Consider the following 21940-nt stretch of genomic DNA (forward strand, 5'->3'; position numbering starts at 1 on the left):
CCCTGTTCTTTGTCTGTAATTTGCAGTTACAAGGGAATCAGACGTGTGGCAGTAAAGATCCTGATTCTCCTGCCTCCTCTCTTTTGAGACGAAAAGTGACCAATTCTAAATCAAAAGACTTCCAGGAGAGTGCTTTAGATATATTTCTTTGCTGCTCTTCGTTCTACTCAATTTCAGAACACTTTGCAAAATGATACAATTAAATTAATGATCAAATAACAGGACCTCCCCCCCCCCCCAAAATAGCAAATAAAATACAAGATATGGCAATAAATGATATAAATGCCAGAGTGCATTGAAATATATTTCTGCACAATGTCAAAAGATTAAAAGCATAGGAATCAATGAGGTCTTCCTAAGATGGATATCCAGTAATAGGGACACTGTCACTTGAAAACAGATCTCTCTCTCCCTGGACATCTAACAAGCCTCTGCTGTGAACCTTGCTATATATAAGATCAGAGCAGTCAATGTAACAAAGATGTTATATTTAGCTTTTGCCCTCTTTTCAGAAGTTTCTTCCTTTTTTTTTTTTTTTACTTTTAAAAATATATACTGGCCTTCTGGAATAAAATCAAATGTGAGATATAAGAAATACAAGAGCCAGTGTGGTGCAGTGGTTTGAATGATGGCCTACGACTCCAAGAGGAACTGGTGTTTCAAGTCATTTCTAACTTACGATGATCTTAAGGCGAACCTATCTGGGGGTTTTCTGTGGCTGAAACTACAAAGGGGCTTTTCATGGCTGATTGGGATATTGAATCCTGGTGTTCAGGGTCATAGTCCAAGTTCCGACTCCAGGAGAGCAGGGTTCAAATCCATGCTTGGATGTGGAAACTCACTGGTGGATGTGGGCAAGTCACACACTCTCAGCCTCAGAGAATGCTGATGGAATACTCCTCTGATAAAATCTTGTAGTTAAGATTGTAGGGTCACAATGAATGATACATTATTTGAAGGCATGCAACAACAACAGCAACAACAACACTTGTATATTTTCAATTCTGTTTCCTGGGCTCTTCGCATTATACAATTAGAGCACTGTGAGGTCACTTTAATACCATGATTCCATCCTACTGAATCTTGGGATTTGCAGAGAGCTCCTCTAGTGCAATGTTTCTCAACCTTCCTAATGCTGTGACCCCCAATACAGTTCCTTATGTTGTGGTGATTTCCAACCATAAAATTATTTTTGTTGCTACTTCATAACTGTAATTTTGCTACTGTTACGAATTGTAATGTAAATATCTGATATGCAGGATGTATTTTCAATCATTGGACCAAACTTGGCATGAATACTCAATATGCCCAAATGTGAACACTGGTGGAGTTTGGAGAAATTAGACCTTGATATTTGGGAGTTGTAGTTGCTGAGATTTATAGTTCACCAGTTCACCTACAATCAAAGAGCATTCAGAACCCCCACCAATGATACAATTGGGCCAAATTTCCAACACAGAACGCCCATCCCCATGAAGGGACTTGCTGGCACGGGCCTCCCTCCTGCCTTGCACACTCTCCCTCGCCCACACATGCACATCATGCTGCCATGTGCTGAGCACGCCTGTTCTCCCCTCACCACTTGGAGTCTCAGAAACAGCCCTCCCCTTGGCTGAGAGGCTGTCTGAGAGGCCAGCCAATCACAGCGGAGGAAGGCTTTTGGTGGGAGGATTTGCCATCTGTTTCTAAAAAGGAAGAGAGGGACAGGCAGAAAGATCTTCAGCCTTTTCTGCCAAAGGGATTCCTAAGACCATCAGAAATATGTTTTCAGATGGTCTTTGGCAACCCCTCTGAAACCCCCTTGTGACCCCCAGGTTGAGAAACATTGCTCTAGTGCCTCTCCAAATGACAAAGCTCAAAATGTATATATGACACTTAAAGTGGAATCATAATGCCACAGTTGTCCAGTGTGAAAAGGTCCCAGTAAACAGAATTGTAGAGATTTTTATTCACGGCATATTTATTCCATAAAGCTTCCTGTTAAGAGATTTCAAGATTTCTCATCATATGTAGTTTGCCATTTCAGTGTGAACAGTGATGGCTGCATGTGTGCATTTAAAACATGTTTTATCACTTATGCGAGATCAAAGGAGAAAATAAAAAAATAACTTGGCACATTTCCTTTTCACTACATTTTCTTTACATTTTGTGTAGGAGGTGGCAAGAAAAAAAAAACTGACAAAAAGACCTTTCCTTGAATATAGCTCACTACAGCCATTGTTTATTTCAGGAGACATGAAGAAAATTCAATGGCCAGATTCATATTTGGTTAGCTTCCATACTGGATGAGGTGCTTCCTTCCCTACTTCTTTCTTCTGTAATGCAGTCCTATTTCACTTAACTATGGATATTGTAATTTTTGGACTAACAAATCGTGGTTACTGTTCACCAGAGTCTACCAGAAACATGCTAACTTCAAACCATGGGTCATGAAGTTGACTTGTTTGAACAAACCATTATTTTAATAATTAATCACAGTTTGCTACAGTTTGGAGAGAAAATGCTAAACTGTTATCAACACCAGAGAGGACATTTCTCAACTCCTGTTGGTAGATATATGAGTGGATTAGTGAGTTAGGCTTATTCTCATCACACTACATTGCTGTTTGATGTGAGCAGTAACACTTGGCTTAATTCACTCTCTAGTGCAGTGTTTATCAACCTGGGGGTTGGGACCCCAGGGGGAGGGTCGCAAGGGGGTGTCAGAGGGGTCACCAAAGACCATCAGAAAACAGTATTTTCTGTTGGTCATGGGGTTTCTGTGTGGGCAGTTTGGCCCAATTCTATAATTGTAGGGGTTCAGAAGGCTCTTTGATTGTAGGTAAACTATAAATCCCAAATGTCAAGGTTTATTTTCTCCAGACTCCACTAGTGTTTGCATTTGGGCATATTGAGTATTTGTGCCAAGTTTGGTCCAGACCATCCTTGTTTGAGTCCACAGTGTTTGCTGGAGGTAGGTGAACTGCAGCTCTAAAACTCAAGGTTAATGAGTTCCAGTATTTTCTATTGGTCATAGGAGTTCTGCATGCCAAGTTTCAATTCCATTGTTGGTGGAGTTCAGAATGCTCTTTGATCGTAGGTGAACTATAAATCCCAGTAACTTCATCTCCCAAATGGCAAAATCAATCCCCCATCCTCCCCTACCAGTATTCAAATGTCGGCGTATTGGGTATTTGTGCCAAATTTGGTCCAGCCATTGAAAATACATTCTGCATATCAGATATTTACATGGCGATTCATAACTGTAGCAAAATGACAGTTATGAAGTAGTAACAAAAATAATTTTATGGTTGGGGCCACCACAACACGGAGGAACTGTATGAAGGGGTCACAGCATTAGGAAGGTTGAGAAACACTGCTCTAGTGCTTCTGGCATACAAAATAACTCATGTCTCAATTCCTGTTGCATTTGGTGGTTGTACTTGGAATTTCAGTAAGAAAAGAGAGAAAAATGGAGAAAACATAGAAAAAAGTGGATTTTTTGACAATTCCCAGTGATCACGCCAGCTGAGGAACTAATGGAGTTGTTGCCAGGAGAAAGTTTCCAAAAAAGTTTATCTCCCATTCCCTTCCCTCTTCCTTCCTCTGCACTTGGAATGATCTCTGCCAGAGCCTTTTGGACAACACCCCCTGGACTTTGATAACATATGGAACTTCACATGACGGTTCAGCTGACCACTTCATTTTACAATGAGCTCTTGCTTGCAAATATCAGTCTCTGCTGTGTCACCCCATCTGTTCCATGGATTAGCATGATCTGCCTTCAAAGAGCAGCTCAAGGCAGTGCTTGTCCTGCTGCAGAAACAAAATAATCACACAGATCTCTTCAGCCTGCATTGAAGCCCAAAGGAGGTGGAAGCGTGGGAGGAAAATCTCATCACGTACTTCACGTTGCGGGTAATATACTGTTGCGCACCAGGATGCCACACACACAAGTACATGCATATGGTCATATGCAAGCAGCAGCTATCAATTTCTTCCATCTGTTGAACAATTCATGAAAGCCAATCCTTCCTTGGGGGGAAATGTGGAGGATTTGTGGCCCACAACTTCGCACTTCCCAAGCCACTGCCTTTGCAAATGTACTGGACATGGCAGTTCAACAGCACATCCCCAAAAGCACTCAGTTGGCAAAGGCTGCTGCCATGAGGCTCTTTAAAGCAGTCTGGATTGGGCACTTCATCTCTAGATTCTTAATAACTTTTGCAAAAACAGTACCAGTGGTCAGTATCTCCTGCTCAGTACAGCTCCACAAAAATGAAGTTAAAATATTTAAGCTATATGGATTGACCAAGATAAAAAGGTAAAGTCTAGTCATTAAGTCTAGTCATGTCCGACTCTGAGAGGCGGTGATCATCTTCCTTTCTAAGCCAAAGAGCCGGCATTATCCGTAGCCACCTCCAAAATGTGACCAGCATGACTGCATGTAGCGCTGTTACCTTCTTGTAGGTAACCTACTCACTTTTGCATGTTTCTGAACTGCTAGGTTGGCAGAAGCTAGGCCTAACAGCTCACCTCACTCCCTGGATTCAAACCGCCAACCTTTCAGTCAGCAAGTTCAGCAGCTCAGCGGTTTAACCCACTGCACTACCAGAGGGCTAACAACCTATTATAAGTCAAGGGGCCCTTAAATAGATCGTTGTGTAACTCAGACGTTTGGTCAACATGAACACATCAAATCAAATTTGATTTGAATTATTCAAATAAAAAGCAATTGCCCCATACAAACAATGAAACAGGTTTAACAGGAAGTCCTGCATATGAATGGGAATGTGCTCTTTAAAATGCATATGGGCAATATGAGGGTTCAGAAAAAAGATGAAGAGATGAATAAAACATTAGCCTCTAAATCATGTAAATGGTATTGTGAATCACTTTTTTTTAATGTTGTGAAGGCTTGGTCTACATCAGGGTTTCTCAACCTTCCTAATGCTGTGACTCCTGAATACAGTTCCTCATGTTGGAGTGACCACCAACCATAAAATGATTTTGTTGCTACTCCATAATTTTAATTTTGCTACTGTTATGAACTGTAATGTAAATATCAGATATGTATGATGTCTTTTTATTCACGGGACCAAATTTGGCACAAATATCTGATATGCCCAAATATGAATACTGGTGGGGTTGGGGAGATTGATTTTGTCATTAGGGAGTTGTAGTTTCTGAGATTTATAGTTAACCTACATTCTGAACTCCACCAATGATGGAATTGAACCAAACTTGGCACACAGAACCCCCATGACCAAAAAAAATACTGGAAGAGTTTGGTGGGCATCCAGTCCAGAGAGTACTGTGGACTCAAACAATGACAGATCTGGACCACAAATACTCAATATGCTTAAATATGAACACTGGTAGAGTTTGGGGGAAATAGACCTTAATATTAGGGAGGTGTAGTTGCTAAGATGTGCAATCGAAGAACATTCTGAACCCCACCAATGATAGAATTGGGCCAAACTTCCCACACAGAATCCCCACACAGAATTCCCACACAGAAAGGATTCACTGGCACGAGTCTCCCTCCATCCTCGCACGCTCTCCCTCGCCTGCACATGCGCACCATGCTGCCATGCACCAAGCACACCTGCTCTCCCCTCCCCACTTGGAGTCTCAGAAACTGCCCTCCCCTTGGCTGAGAGGCTGGCCAATTACACTGGAGGAGTAATTTCCAAAAAGGGAGACAAGGACAGGTGGAGAGATCTTCAGTCTTCTCTGCCAAAATGGTTCCTAAGACCATCAGAAATGTATGTTTTCTAGTGGTCTTTGGTGACCCTTATGTAACCCCCCCCCCCCCCAGGAGTTCCAACTCCCAGGTTGAGAAATGCTGGTCTACATGGTAAACGTGATAACATCTATTTTCTTCTATGCTGTGGTCATTCCTTTGCCATCCATTATTTTGGCAAGGGGTAAAGAAGGGATTCAGTTGGGGAAATGGGATTCAGTTGGGGAAATGAAAGTTCACATCATTTTTTTGGGATTTGTTTAGCAGTTAGATGTGTCATCTTAAGGATAGTTTGAGACTATCAAAGTAAAATGGATGCAGATTCATCTGATGGTTGCATTTTTTAAAACTCTTCCTTCTATTAACGTTATGGAGCTACTAAGAGTTTAAAAAAGATTTATCAAAACACTAAGCATTTTGTGAAAGGCTTAGCCTCTAAACTTGATTCATATGTAAATTTATTACGAGTTTATCATATGGAAATTTATTAGGCATTTAGAATGCCTGGGAAAATAACTTGGGAGCTGAGAATGCGCATATATATCTGTGGCGTCATTGCTACGGGTTGTTACTCCTGTTGATGATCCTTTTCCTTTATTGTTTCATTGATGTGCTTGTTAATTTCATAGCCCACATTTCCCCCAATGTTTGACCCACGGCAAAACACCTAGTGAATAAATAAAATGCAATTTAAAAAAAACTAATGTTAATCATTAAAAACAATTAAATTAAGATATCATAATGGAACATCAGTACTTTGAAACCATGTAAAATCATCAAGCATAAACATAATAACAATAAAAGTGCAGCACAAACATCCCATTAAAAGACCCGATTGCACAGCCAGTCAAGCAAACGCCTGTTCCAACCTGGGATGTTTTTTTAAGAAACCAGAACTGAAGTCAGCAAGCACAGGAAGAGTGACAGACCAATACGTAAATCCTATGCAGATTCTACAATTAGGAAACCACTGTTTATTTCTTTGCTTCCTGGAACATGTCATACTATGAAGCCACCCATTCATAAGATCTGCAAAACAGGCCTGTTTGGGGTCCACGTCTCTTTGCAGGCATATGCTTGTCAGCGACATGGGTAAAGGAGGCTTCCAAACTGAAGGCATGCCTTTCCTTTCAAGCTGCGATTGGCAGCCCAGTCTCTGAGGTTATAGAAAATGTGAGTCGAACCACACCTTTTTCAGTTCCCCTTTTAAACTAATTGCCACTGTAGTTATAGACTCACTTGAAAAGAATTTGTTTCTTACAGCAGCCCTAAGGCAACACTATTGCAGGGTTCTCTTTGCAAGATTTGTTCAGAGGGTTTTGCCGTTTCCTTCCTCTGAGGGCCCTTCCACACTGCCTTTTATCCCAGGATCTGATCCCAGATTATCTCTTTATCCCAGGATATCTGGCAGTGAGGACTCATATATTCCAGTTTAAAGCAGATAATCTGGGATCAGATCCCGGGATAAAGGACAGTGTGGAAAGACCCTGAGACTAAGATAGTGTGACCTGCCCAAGATCATTCAGTGGGTTTCCCTGGCCAAACCCTGATCTGCAGAGTCCTAGTCTAAATGCCAAACCACTAAACCACACTGTAAAGCATTGCCCTGCCTCATGCACAGAGGAAGAATTGTTTAAAGCTACAGACAATGCAGTCGCTGATGCCCGTTTTGGGTCTAAATTATTTTGCTGCTACCACTTCCTCTGTTTATCAGTTTTATACTTATTTATGCAATTGCTTTTGACATGAAGGAGCCTCCGGTGGCGCAGTGGGTTAAACCGCTGAGCTGCTGAACTTGCTGACCGAAAGGTCGCAGGTTCAAATCCAGGGAGTGATGTGAGCTCCCGCTCCTGCCAACCTAGCAGTTCGAAAACATACAAATGTGAGTAGATCAATAGGTACCACTCCAGCAGGAAGGTTACAGCGCTCCAGGCCACATGACCTTGGAGGTGTCTACAGACAACACCTGCTCTTCATCTTAGAAATGGAGATGAGCACCAAACCGCAGAGTTGGACATGATTGGACTTAATTTCAGGGAAAAACCTTTACCTTTTACACAAAATAAATAAATAAACAACACCACACTAGCTTTCCTCTAACAGTTTTGTTGTGGTTCTAATGTCTTTAAATTTTATGTATTGTTTTACAAAATCATGGTTTTGTTCCAAATGAAGAGTGAAGTCTTTCCACATGTTTATTTTATACGGTGCATATTTTCTTAGACTGCCCTCCAAATAAAGTTGGATTGGTGGCAATACTGCTAAGACAATGATTTGCACCAAATTCAGGCATGAAAAAATTACCTATTCATTACTGTACATGATTGATTCAGCCTTCATAACAAAAAGAAACCAATTAGGAAGCTGAATTTCAATTTGATGTAACATCTGAATGGACAAACTATTGTTTCCAAGAAACCAGAACAACAGAATCGGGAACACTATCCTTCTTTACATTTGCAAACAAAGATTTGTGCCAGCAATAACTTGGCATTATGGAACTGCAACTGCATAAGAAAAGCCATCCTGCTATTTCAGGCCCCATCTACACTGCCAGATAAACTCAGGACTATCTGCTTTGAACTGGATTATATGGCAGTGTAGACTCATATAATCCAGTTCAAAACAGATGTGGATTATCTGCATTGATAATCTGGATTTTATGGCAATATAGAAGATACCTCAATGATGCTGCACTAGGAAAACCGGTATGAAGTTATTAAACTGGAATTTTTTTTTTGAGAATGTCAGAAGCAACTTGAGAAACTGCAAGTTGCTTCTAGTGTGAGAGAATTCGCCATCTGTAGAGACGTTGTCCTCCCACAGGATGTGTTACCATCCTGTGGGAGGTTTCTCTCGTGTCCTTGTATGGGAAGCTGGAGCTGACAGATGGGAGCTCACCCCATCTCATGGATTCAAACCGCCGACCTTCAGGTCAGCAGTTCAGCTGGCACAAGGGTTTAACCCATTGCACCACCACGACACCTGAACTGGAAGTGAAAGGACAGAAAACAGAAGCAGGATGATAGCTAGACACTAATCTCTTCTTTGTTAAATACATGATCATACTAGTATGATGTCAGTACAGAGCCAAAAAGGAAAAATATAAAACCTTCAGATCGTAAGTAAAATCAACACAAACCCACCCCAAACATTCCAAGTCCTTTATTATTTCATACTTATGGGTCTTAACTGGAGGAGAAACAAAGTAGGACAGTTTCCCTCTGAAAGAAAAACGCTGACACTTCCAGATGTGCTCCCCTTCCTTCCTCCTTTTTATGCTGGAAGACACAGACAGCAGGGCTGCTTCAGATTGTGCTGCTATCAGATCAGTCACAGGTTCAATTAAAGCTGCAGCACCAGATTTTTCTTACTTGGTACTAAGACTAAAAACAGGTCTAACTGTGTAGTCTTAAATAAAGAGATCCAACAGAACTTTCTATAATAACTTAAAGGAAACACAAACATCTGTCAGCTTGGCTATATAGAGCACATGAATCTTGCTTTGTGCCAATTTTAGCACTTCTTCTTTTTTGCAGGAGCCATGAAACATTCTGCAGGTGATAGAAATGGGACACAAGGTCATTCTTCTTTTTTCTGCTCTGCAAAGGGAAACAGAATCCTTTGAATACTAGCTTGCAATACTTTAACTTTATGCCTTTCAGATGTGATGGGTTCCTAGATTTGCAAGGATTCGGGGAGATGATGAGGCTTGGAATAAGACTATGTATACTTACTTCCTTACACTTTATAGCTTATAGATTTTCTTTGATTCATTTAAAGTCTAACTTTATTATCGTAATTTGAAAAAAATGCAAATAATACTCAACTAGGAAAACTATTTCAACCTATACATTATTTCAGTTTCTAACTCTCTGTTTTTCCCCCCCACTTCCTAGATTTCAAAAAATGAGAAGTGTGGTGGATTTATTTATTAAAAGAATCCATACTCACTTGTATGGATTCTTTGAGGATTGGGACATCTGTAGGGAGACCAAGGCGCTTGTTTATAAAGCTATTGTCCTCCCAACCCTGCTATATGCCTGTGAAACGTGGACTGTCTACAGATGTCACACTCAATTCCTAGAACGATTCCATCAGCACTGCCTCTGAAAAATCCTGCAAATCTCTTGGGAAGACAGGCGGACAAATGTTAGCGTGCTGGAAGAAGCAAAGACCATCAGCACTGAAGCAATGCTCCTACACCATTAACTCTGCTGGACCGGCCACGCTGTCCAAATGCCCAATCACCATCTCCCAAAGCAGTTACTATGCTCCAACCTCAAGAATGGGAAATGTAACATTGGTGGGCAGGAAAAGAGATTTAAAGATGGGCTTAAAGCCAACCTTAAAAACTTTGGCATAGATACCAAGAACTGGGAAACCCTGGCCCTTGAGTGCTCTAACTGGAGGTCAGCTGTGACCAGCAGTGCTGTGGAATTTATAGAGGCATGAATGGAGAGTGAAAGGGACAAACGTGCCAAGAGGAAGGCACATCAAGCCAACCCTGACTGGGCCCGCTTCCACCTGGAAACCGATGTCCTCACTATGGGAGAACATGTGGATCAGGAATAGAGCTCCACAGCCACCTATGAATCCACCACCAAGACACCAGACTTGGAGGACCATCATCCTCGGGCTACAAGGGATCATCTAAGTAAGTAAGTAAGTAAGTAAGTACTCCTTTGTTTAAAATAACTTCAGTATGAAGTTCAGACTCAGGCCTAAATGCAGCAGATTTGGGAGGAAATATCTAGCTTGGGTTTCCTGAACTCCCTTCCAGATATTTTAGACTACAGATCATATCCTCCTGACCCTGCAAAGCTGAGGTCAACCCTAACCCTTTCCCTTTGGTTTTCCACCTGTATGTAGATTTTAGATAGTGAAGCAAGAAAAATGTGGTCTCCTAAGATCTGAAGTGACACCATCCATTCAAATATTTTAGGATTTCAGCATCTCACTCTTATGCCATTGTGTTCTATGTATAGGTCTAGCCAGCTTGAGAAAACATTTCTCCAATTACACGCACTACCTGGGAAGTGTAGTGTAAAGTAGTAAATTTTACAAGCTAACTAATGTACAGGTCTACATCTGAAAGGCCCCCCCTCACTCCCATTTTAGCATTCAGATGTAATTTGTTTTCTGCAGTTTTGTACCACATCTTGTTTCTTTCTTAGCTCTGCCTTTCCAGCTCCAAAGTTTCCCCCTCTGCTTGGCCTCTTTAAAGTGCAAAACTGTGCAATATTGAATAAAAGGATTATATAAACTAATGTACTTTTGGCAAAACACAGCAAGTATTTGAAAAATCAGCAGACTGGCTGCTTCTCACTTTATATTACCTAGGTGTTGGAGCCTGAGTACTCTTTTAATTTGTGACAGCAAGTTATCATTGCACAAAACCTCCAAATAAAACTCAACTAAACACAGTGAAGCTTGTTTGATTTCCAAACCAGCAAGCAAGGAAGGCAATAAAAGTTACACATTATAAAGCACTAAACTATCAATTATCCTTCCAAAACAATAAACTACACCATAGAACTATGCTTTGTGTGAGGTTCGTGGTAGTGTGTAATTACCCAGGGAACATATTGCCAAAGAAGCTTAAATCGAGATTGGTTACTTGTCTTCCTGATTACTTCTGTTCCATATTTATCAGTGACTCTTTATCTCTAGGACTTTGATCTTAAACACGTTTTCATCAAGACAGTTTCACCAATGTCAGCAGCACAAATACCTTAAAGAACACATACCAGATTGTGGTATTAATTTATTTATAATGTCAGAAACAAATTGAGGGTACAATTATAATGCATTTAAAAACTCAAACAAAGTTTAAAAACCTGGTATTCTATTAAATGTCCTTTGACCAATAGCTGGCCATTTGGAGTGCCTTTGGTGTTGCTGCAAGAAGGTCCTCCATTGTTCATGTGGCAGGGCTCAGGTTGCATTGTAATAAAGGGTTTGCCCTTCTCCACACTCGCTTGTCGTGGACTCCACTTTGTGACCCCATTTCTGAGGGTTAGCTCTGCATCTTGTGATGCCAGAGTGCAGTCTGTTAAGCACCTTCCAAGTCAGCCAGTCTTCTGTGTGCCCAGGAGGGAGTCTCTCTTTTAGTATCAGCCATGGATTGAGGGGCTAGGTTTTAGCCTGCCACTTTTGGACTCTCACTTGCTGAGGTGTTCCTGTGAGTATCTCTATAGATCTTAGAAATGTATTTCTTAATTTAAGGCATTGGCAATGCTAGCTAATATCTGAATAGAAGATGCGCCAGAGATGTCCTTTCATTATTGTCTGTTACTTCTTGGCAGATACCAGCTAAACAGTATAATTTATCCAGTGGTGTGGGGGTGTAAACGTCTTATGATAATGCGGCATGTCTCATTAAGAGCCGCATCCACTGTTTTAGTGTGGTGAGATGTTCCACACTGGGCATGCATACTCAGCAGCAGAGTAGCAAAGCGCAAGGACAGATGTTTTCACTGGGTCTGGTTGTGATCGCCAGGTTGTGCCAGTCAGCTTTCATATGATATTGTTTCTAGCACCCTCTTTTTGCTTGATATTCAAGCAGTGCTTCTTGTAGGTCAGAGAACGGTCCAGAGTGACTCCCAGGTATTTGGGTGTGCTTCGAATGCTTCAGTGGAATTCTCCAGTGGTGTGGGGCATAGATAATGTGGTATGTCTCATTAAGAGCCACTTCCACTGAGGATATAACCTAGACCTCCTATCTGTCAGTGACCGCATTGTGCAGCAATGTACTAAATCAGTGGGACCACCAATACCAAACACACAGCATTGACTGATAGCATGCCAATTGTTCCCATCTATAAGGCCTCAGGAAGTTTGATTTAAACGAACATTCAACTTCAGAAAGGCAGATTGATCTATATTCTCAGATATGTTAAATGACAAGATCATATTGGTTGCCCCAATCCCTGAGGAATAGAAGTGCTTTATCAAAATAGTAAGATTGTGGTGGCGGCAGCATGGGAAATACATCACTGTTACGAATACTGAATCTTCCTAACAGCCTGAGAGGGCAGGTGGCAATTTCTCCCATTTTACAAACCGGATTGTGGGACTGGAAGTAGTGACTAACTGGTTTACACTGATATTAGCGGAAGTGGTTCTTCTTCCCTTCCTTCTTTCTAGAAATGAAGCTCAATGTCTAAATATCCCAAGTCCAACTACCACTGAACAACAGCAATAATGGCACTTTATCTGAAATTAAGTATATAAAGGCTTCAGAGGAACAGAGAGATGCAAGAAGCTGAATCTACAATTATAGAGGATAAAGAAATATCTAACTAGAAACCTGGGAGCAAGAACACAAACATGGCTCAAGAGCCAAGGGAATTGGGGGGGGGGGGGGGGCTGAATGTTTGGCTAATGGTAGATAAAGATTTGGATTTAAATCCACACTGAGCCATGAAGCTCAATGGGGGGTTTTAGATCACTCTTACCTACCTCACAAGGCTATTCCCCAGGTGGCTTGTAGGACAGAAGCTACTGGAAAAATGTTGTTGAAAAGGCCCAGGCTTTCAATTCTTCAAATTTCAAAACTACAGAAGAAGTGACTTGCTTTTAAAAGGCAATACAAAAAGGTCCCTGTTGTCGTTAATGGGAATTTTAGAGATATTATTGGAGAGCCATTTTTCAAAATAGCCAAATTCATCTTCAATTGCACAAAGGCAGGGGAGGAAGTCCCAGGGAACTCAACAGAACACCTCCCAACAAAGGATTTCCCCAGGAAACAACCAGCCAGGCTTTGAAGCTGCAAGGCCATTCAATGTTAATGTTAATGGCCAATTGCAACATTCATACTTGCCTTAGACAGACAAGAGTTCTTTCTCCCACCCTGGACATTCCACAGATATATAAACCTCACTTGCCTAGTTTCCAATAGACCTCACAACCTCTGAGGATGCTTGCCATAGATGTGGGTGAAATATCAGGAGATAATGCTTCTGGAACATGTCCATACAGCCCAGAAAACTCACAGCAACCTATTACAAAAGTACTATAAACAACCAGCCCTCTACATTTTCTGGGGTTAGGGACACAGGACACAGCATTAACCTGACAGAACACCTCTTTAAGGTTCTCCAGTATAACTCTGTAGTCAACATTTGAGCTGTAGGACCTAAAAATTGCTAGAGAAGCCATATTAAGAAGCCATACGAATCAGGAATGCAGATAATCAAACCTACAAAAATTAAAACCGCAAACATACAAATCCAACTTCAATTGACATTCCTTTTAAATAAACAGTCCTATTAGGAACCTACATTTGTCTGATTTTTGCTTTCCCAACAAATAAACAAAAAAAGTAAGTATATAGTCAGAGAAATGAGCTCAAATTAGGTCTCTCTTAGAAAGAAGAACAGCCAGTAATGTTTTATTCATTGCTGCATGTTAATGAAGTGCCAATGGCAAGGGCATAAGCCTCCTTTAAATACTGGGAATTAAGGACCTGGCCACCTTTCTTACAGAACCTTAGCGCATCAGATTTGTCACCGCTGCCAGAACAGCGGCCATGCATTGAACTATCCCTCTTCTTGGACCAGGTGCTGTATGAACACGGTATCAGAATAAGCAAAGAGCAGGTAATGAGAGGAGCTGGAAATTTAAATGGACAGTGCAAATAAAAGGAAGGAGGCGGACAGAAACTGGTTCACTCAAGGTCATATGCAGCACGATATAGTAGCTGCAGAGCCAGGATCAAATTCCAAAGTCCAACTAGGTAATACGGTGACCGCAGGTAACTAACTATACTAGAACATGTGGTCAAATAAAGACAAAAATCAATAGGAAAGCTTTTTGAAGGTTACCAAAGTCAGTTTTGCATCATGTCCTTAGAAATGGCATTTCAAAATCTAAAAAACCCATGCAGTATACAACACGATGTAACAGGACTCTATGTTTAATGGTTTTAATTGATTTTAAGTTCATAGTTATATGTAGTAATTAGCTATTATGATTTATTTGTGTATTGTACGTCGGCATTGAATTTTTGCCATTCGTATGTTGTAAACCATTTTGAGGGGTGAGAAAGACAGTATATAAATACAGTAAATAAATACATAAATATGTTGCCGAAGACAATATAGTTGGAGCTGTGATGTGTCTTCAAACTGTCTTGTCAACTTATGAACTCATCTCATAGGATTTTCTCAAGCAAGGAATACTGCGAGTCTATTTTGCTAACTCTTTCCTCTGAAATAAAGTTTACATCACTTGCTATTCACTGGTGATCCTCCATCTTATTACTAACCGGGGCTGGTCCTGCTTAGCTTCCAAGATCGGATAGGATCTCCCGCCTTTAGGGTATTTGGTCAGTCTAACTTGGCTAGTGCATTATTTTCTTTTTGAAAGCTTCTTAAAAATGGTAGAAGTTTCCCCTGACATTAGATCTAGTCGTGTCTGACTCTGGGGGGGGGGGGGGGGGGTGTGCTCATCTACATTTCTAAGCTGAAGAGCCAGCATTGTCCGTAGACACTCCAAGGTCATGTGGCTGGCATGACTGCATGGAGCGCCGTTACCTTCCCACAGAAGTGGTACCTATTGATCTACTCATATTTGAATGTTTTCAAACTGCTAGGGTGGCAGAAGCTGGGGCTAACAGCAGAAGCTCACCCCACTCCTCTGATTCGAACCGCCAACCTTTCGGTCAGCAAGTTCAGCAGCTCAGCAGTTTAACTTACTGCGCCACCGGTGTGCCAGTAAGCTTCTATTACATCTTTTTTTACAGTTGCGATTCCAGATTGCTATACCCAGCTTCTGCCTACCTAACAGTTCAAAAAAATGCAAATTTGAGTTGATCAATAGGTACCACTCCGGCAGGAAGGTCACTGCGTTCCATGCAGTCATGCTGGCCACATGACCTTGGAGGTGTCTACTGACAACACTGGCTCTTCGGCTTAGAAATGGAGATGAGCACCAACCCCCAAAGTTGGGCACGACTGAACTATAGCCAGTAAAGGATGTTCAGGTCCAATTCGTTCATGGATCTCAATGCCACACTGAAGTGAGGTGTCTTACACTCACTGTCTCACCATGCTTTACAGTAGCTTCTCCTATGAGATGCCTTTCAAATGCCTTGCACTACAAACCCAATCACCCCAAGATTTTAGACTGGAGATGAAGAGGTTGTAATTCAACACATGAGAGCATCAGCAGGAAACATGAAAAGCAGCAAGATAGCCTTGGTATCTCAAGTAAAATATTCCTGGTGCTGCACCATAATCCAGCACACACACACAGAGGCTGGATCTACACACCAACAATGCAGTTAGAACTGCATTATATAGTCAGTGTATGTAGACCAGGCCTGGGCCAACTTGGGCCCTCCAGGTGTTTTGGACTCCAACTCCCACCATTCCTAACACCCTCAGGCCCCTTCCTTTTCTCCCTCAGCTTATGCGGCTGGGGGGGGGGGAGGAGGAAAGATTCTGAGGCTGTTAGGAATTGTGGGAGTCGAAGTCCAAAACACCTGGAGGGCCCAAGTTTGCCCGTACCTGCTCCAGAGAGTCTCACGGCAAAGAACTTCCCCCTCCAGACTCATTGCAGTGACTCACTTCGATGCCACGCCATCCAGACATGCGGTGCTTAAGCAACCTAAGTGGGCACCTTTTTCCGGGAATGAGATTTGTTGATAGTGCCAATCCCACACCAGCAACGTGCTACGGTCATCTCTCTTGTGTGGACCATGAGTCACAATGCGCCGGCACCCTGCCCTGCTTTTCCAAAGTCAAAACACAAGCCTGACAAAAACAAGAAGAATCTCTCCTCCGCTGGGATTGGATCTGGCTGCCCTCTCCCTCGGGTGGGAGGAGACTCCGTGGGCAGAGACTGTGCCACGTGGAGGAGGCAGCGGCACATGAGAAGCCACCCAGCTGGAGAACAAGGTCGGAGGACAGGCATCACACGCTGCTGCTGCTGCTGCTTGCAAGGAAGGAAAGGCTCGGCTGGATCAGTTTCTGCTAAGCAACCTGATAGTAAACAATATATTATTAACTTCCTACCTGGAGATATCACAAGCAAAGCAGTCTTTCTCACTCACTCACAGCACCAAATCCTCTTTAGTGTGCAAGGGTGCATCCATGAAGGTGAGGAGGAGAGGCAACTATTTTTATGTCGCTTGGAAAAATAAATATTCATCACTAAGTATCAAGATGCTACATACAAGGCAGTGATCCAGACATCAACAAATGGTGTTGGTCAATTATTGCATTGAATAGCATCAAAGATTAGTTTTAGGTGATAACTTCTAAACCACGAAGGATACAATACTTAAAACTGTGTGGAACTGAGGTTTTGCAAAAACAACACTTCACAATATCGGGATGTTAAATGCTTTAGGGTCAGGAGGCAATTTGTGAGAAAAATTGTAATTCAGATAGGACTGCAAGGTGACCTGGAGGGGATAAAGTCCTGGGGAACTCAATAGAACACCTCCCAACAAAGGATTCCTCCAGGTAGCAACCAGCCAGGCTTTGAAGCTGCAAGGCCATTCAATGCTAATCAAGGCGGCCAAGTGCAATATTCATACTTGCCTCAAGCAGACAAGAGTTCTTTCTCCCACCCTGGACATTCCACAGATATATAAACCTCACTTGCTTAGTTTCCAACAGACTTCACAACCTCTTAGAATGCCTGCCATAGATGTGGATTAAACGTCAGGAGAGAATGCTTCTGGAACATGGCCATACAACCCAGAAAATTCACAGCAAACCCAGTGATTCTGGCCTTCGATAACACATCACTCATTTTCTTCCTTTCCCAGCAGTTGTCTTCACTTTCAAATGTTGCTGGCTCATGGCTATGTGGGTGAAACGAGAGGAGAGAATGCTTCATTTGGAACATGGTCATGCAGCCCAGAAAACTCACTGCAAACCATTTTCAGGTAAAGCATACAAGCAGAGAATCAGATTGGGAAGAGCGGCAGGATGTGGAAACTGGGGTGTTTTTTTACCTCCTGAAGGTGTATCTTCACTGTAGAATTAATGCAGTTCGACACTGTAGAATTAATGCTATGGAATCCTGGGAATTGTAGTTTGAGTCTATGAAACTACAGTTGTAGTTGTCATGGTATCAAGCCATGGCAGTTAAAATGTTATTAATCCTGCACCTCTGAGGCTCTCTTCCTACTCCAGGTTGAGGAATATCTGCTTCTGGGGTTGCTCTATTCCCAGTCGCCAGATCTCCAAACACAAACACAACTTGGCCATCTGGAATGACACTGGGATTTGTTCCTGGCCATTAGTTCTTTGAAAGACAACTCCCAGTCCTGAACATGTTTGAGCTGCAAGGTGACCTGGAAGGGAGGAAGTCCCAGGGAACTCAATAAAACACCTCCCAACAAAGGATTCCCCCAGGAAGCAACCAGCCAGGCTTTGAAGCTGCAAGGCCATTCAATGCGAATCAAGGTGGCCAACTGCAACATTCACACCTCTGAGGTCCTCTTCCTACTCCAGGTTGAGGAATATTTGCATCCCAATCTGTTTTTCTTTTCCAAACACAAGCTGAACCTGGCCACCTGGAATGCCATTGGGATTTGTTCCTGACCATTAGTTCTTGGAAAGACAACTCCCAGTTACTGGGCTGTTTTCAAACTTGCCAAGGATGGAGATCAGGGGAGTGCATCTTCACATTAGACCCATGGCTCCATACTGTGGAATCTTGGGAGTTGTAGTTTGGTAGCTCTTTGGTTGAGAAGGCAGCTCCCAGGATCCCACAGCGTGTCAAACTGCAACAACTCTGCAGTGTAGATACCCCCTTTTAGTTCCAGGATGGATGTGCCCTGTTCCGGATTACCCTCCCCAGGAGTTCATTGCAGGCTCCCTGGTGTGTAATCCTGCCATTTCAGAGCGGGGCGCGGGCACGAGCGGCGCGAGCACGAGGGCGCGCGCGCGCTCTCTCTCTCCCTCTCTCTCCCAGGGAGGGAGGCTAATCCCAGCCGGGGCTGCAAACGGTGGGGAGAATCGATGGGGACGGAGGAAATGGGGTTGCAATCTCGGCTTGCCTTTGCAAAAAACCCCTGAACAGCACTCTTAGAAGCAGAAGATAACACAGCAATCCGGAGAAGATGTAGTGCTTCTGGGAGCACACCCGTCTGCCATTGCAAAGCAAAGGCGGCTGGAAAAAGAACCCGGACTTACCGAGAGATCAAGCCGTCTTCCGCTCGGCCTCTGCTGGGAAAGCACCAAGCTCCCTGGCTTCTGCTGCTGCTGCTGCTGCTGCCGCTCCCGCTCGGCGCTGGCGTTGCCTTTCTTCAATGGTACACAAACCAGGATGTCTTCTTCTTCGCTCGCGCGGCTTCTCTCCGGGGAATCCAGCTCCGCACCGCCCCCTCTGGCCGCAGCGTGCAACAGCAAGCGCTTTCCACCACCCCCTCCCCTCCTCTCCTTCTCTCCTTCCCCTGCCTCTCGCTTACTCCCGACGCGCGCATGCGCACACGCACCTCCCTCTGTTCCCCACCACCACCAGCAGCAGCAGATGGGCTCGCTCTCTCTCTCATGGGAAAGGAAGAAAGAAAAGGAAGAGAAAATGTAGTGGGTTGCTGTGAGCTTTCCGGGCTGTATGGCCATGTTCCAGAGGCATTATCTCCTGACGTTTCACCCACATCTATGGCAAGCATCCCTAGAGGTTGTGAGGTCTGTTGGAAACTAGGCAAGGGAGGGTTATATATCTGTGAAATGTTCAGGGCGGGAGAAACAACTCTTGTCTGTTTGAGGCAAGTTTTTTTGGTGTGTCAGGAACGACTTGAGCAACTACAAGTCTCTTCTGGTGTGACATAATTGGCCGTCTGTAAGGACATTGCCTCTGCCATCGATGTGGGTGAAACGTCAGGAGAGAATGATTCTGGAACATGGCCATACAGCCTGGAAAACTCACAGCAACCTAGTGATTCCAGCCATGAAAGCCTTCGACAATGCATAGAATGTATTTCTTATCCATTCCTCCCCCATGGATTGGACCAGGGAGCCACAGCACATTAAAACACAACATATAGGGTTCATCTACACCGGGGGTCCTCAAACTAAGGCCCAGGGGCCGGATACGGCCCTCCAAGGTCATTTACCCAGCCCTCTCTCAGGGTCAACCTAAGTCTGAAAGGACTTGAAAGCACACAACAACAACAACAACAACCCTATCTCATCAGCCAAAAGCAGGTCCACACTTCCCATTGAAATACTAATACATTTATATTTGTTAAAATTGTTCATCATTTTAATCATTGTATTGTTTTTAAGTGTTTTTTGCACTACAAATAAGATATGTGCAGTGGGCATTGGAATTCATGTTTTTTTCAAATTATAATCCGGCCCTCCAACAGTTTGAGGAACTGTGACCTGGCCCTCTGTTTAAAAAGTTTGTGGACCCCCGATCTACACTGTAGATATAGTGCAACTTGACACCACTTCAATCCTAAGATTTGTAGTTTTACAAGGTCTTCAGCCTTGTCTGCCAAACAGTCCTGCTGCCTCACCAAACTACAGCTCTCAAGATTACATAGCCTTGAGCCATGGTCATTAAAGTGGGGTCAGGCTGCATTAATTCTGCAGTGTAGATGCACCCCTGAGGCCCCTTTCTGCTTTTTGCAGTCCTAGAAGGGCTTCTTTTGAGTTCTTGCCAAAATGATTGACAACCCAGCAGAGTACAATCTTCCAGGGAACCTGAGGCCCTTTCACATGATGCTTGAACTGCCATGGCTGTCTTCTGTGGGATCCTGGGACTTGTAGTTTACTCAAAAGCACCAAAGGAGCTTTCCAGCTGAGAATTGCCTGTTCTCTATGTAATGGCATTGTGAATGAGGGATTGCTTATCAGTAAGATGAGGAAAGAATATGACTCTTGATAGACTGCCAATGTGGTCTGGACAGCATAGTTCAAATGTGGTGGACTCTTCCCGGATAAGCCATACCATGCAATTTATTTAAGGGAGCTTTCCAGAAACAAGGGAATCTTTTGATTTCCATCAGCCTTGACAGGAAGAGGCAATGAATCATAATACTCACATAAGTCTCACTTTGCTCATGATGGCTGATCATGAGCCAGCAACATTTGAAAGTGAAAAGAACGGCAGGGAAAGGAAGAAAATGAGTAATGTGTTATCAAAGGCTTTCATGGCCAGAATCACTGGGTTGCTGTGAGTTTTCTGGACTATCTGGCCATGTCCCAAAAGCATTCGCTCCTAACGTTTCACCCACATCTATGGCAGGCATCCTCAGAGGTTGTGAAGTTTGTTGGAAACTAGGCAAGGGGATTTATATATCTGTGAATGTCTAGGGTGGGAGAAAGAACTGTTGTCTGCATGAGGCAAGTGTGAATGTTGCAATTGATCACCTTGATTAGTATTGAACAACTTTGCAGCTTCCAGGCGTGACTACTTCCTGCCTGGGGGAATCCATTGTTGGGAGGTGATAAGCTGGCCCTGATTGTAGCAGCCAAGCCTTGAAGCTACAAGGCTGTTCAGTGCTAATCAAGGTGATCAATTGCACAAGAGTTCAATTTATTGTCTTTCATGGCCAGAGTCGCTGGGTTGTTGTTAGTTTTTTGGGCTGTATGGCCATGTTCCAGAAGCATTCTCTTCTGACCTTTTTCCTGCCTCAATGGCAGGCATCCTCGCAAGTTGTGAGGTCAGACCTCACAACCTCTAAGATTACTTGCCATAGATATGGATAAAATGTCAGGAGAGAATGCTTCTGGAACATGGCCGTATAGCCCGAAAAACTCTCAATAACCCAGACAAGAGTACTTTTTCCCACTTTAGATCTTCCACAGGTATATAAACCCCACTTGCCTAGTTTCCAACAGACCTCACAACCTCTGAGCATGCCTGCCATAAAAGTGGGTGAAATGTCAGGAGATAATGCTTTTGAAACATGGCCATATAACCTGAAAAACTCACAACAACCCAGACAATAGTACTTTCTTCCACCTTGGGTCTTCCACAGATATATAAACCCCACTTGCCTATTTCCAACAAACCTCACAACCTTCGAGGATGCCTGCCATAGATGTGGGCAAAACGTTAGAATGCTTCTGGAACATGGCCATTCAGCCCAGAAAACTCACAGCAGCCCAAAATCAGTGACCTTTGTATCCAATAAAATGCTATCATGAACATCTCTGAGCAGGGAGGGGTTTTGGGGGTGAAGAATTCAGCCAGATTTAGCTTATCTTGAAAGATTGTTGCTTGTGGAAACATGAGACT

General features: G+C 43.0%; 1 protein-coding gene across 2 annotated transcripts in view; it reads right to left on the reverse strand.

Moving 5' to 3' along the window:
- The window catches only part of SLC25A22 (solute carrier family 25 member 22), an 89133-nt gene extending 70052 nt beyond the window's left edge, over nucleotides 1-19081 (reverse strand). For both annotated transcript variants that reach the window (XM_060769271.2, XM_067462588.1), the window contains exon 1: nucleotides 18883-19081. The gene's annotated coding sequence lies outside the window, so the exon portion shown is untranslated. The remainder of the gene's footprint in view (nucleotides 1-18882) is intronic.
- Between the last annotated feature and the right edge of the window lie 2859 nt (nucleotides 19082-21940).

This window comes from Anolis sagrei, chromosome 1, assembly GCF_037176765.1.
Source record: "Anolis sagrei isolate rAnoSag1 chromosome 1, rAnoSag1.mat, whole genome shotgun sequence".
NCBI lineage: Eukaryota > Metazoa > Chordata > Lepidosauria > Squamata > Dactyloidae > Anolis > Anolis sagrei.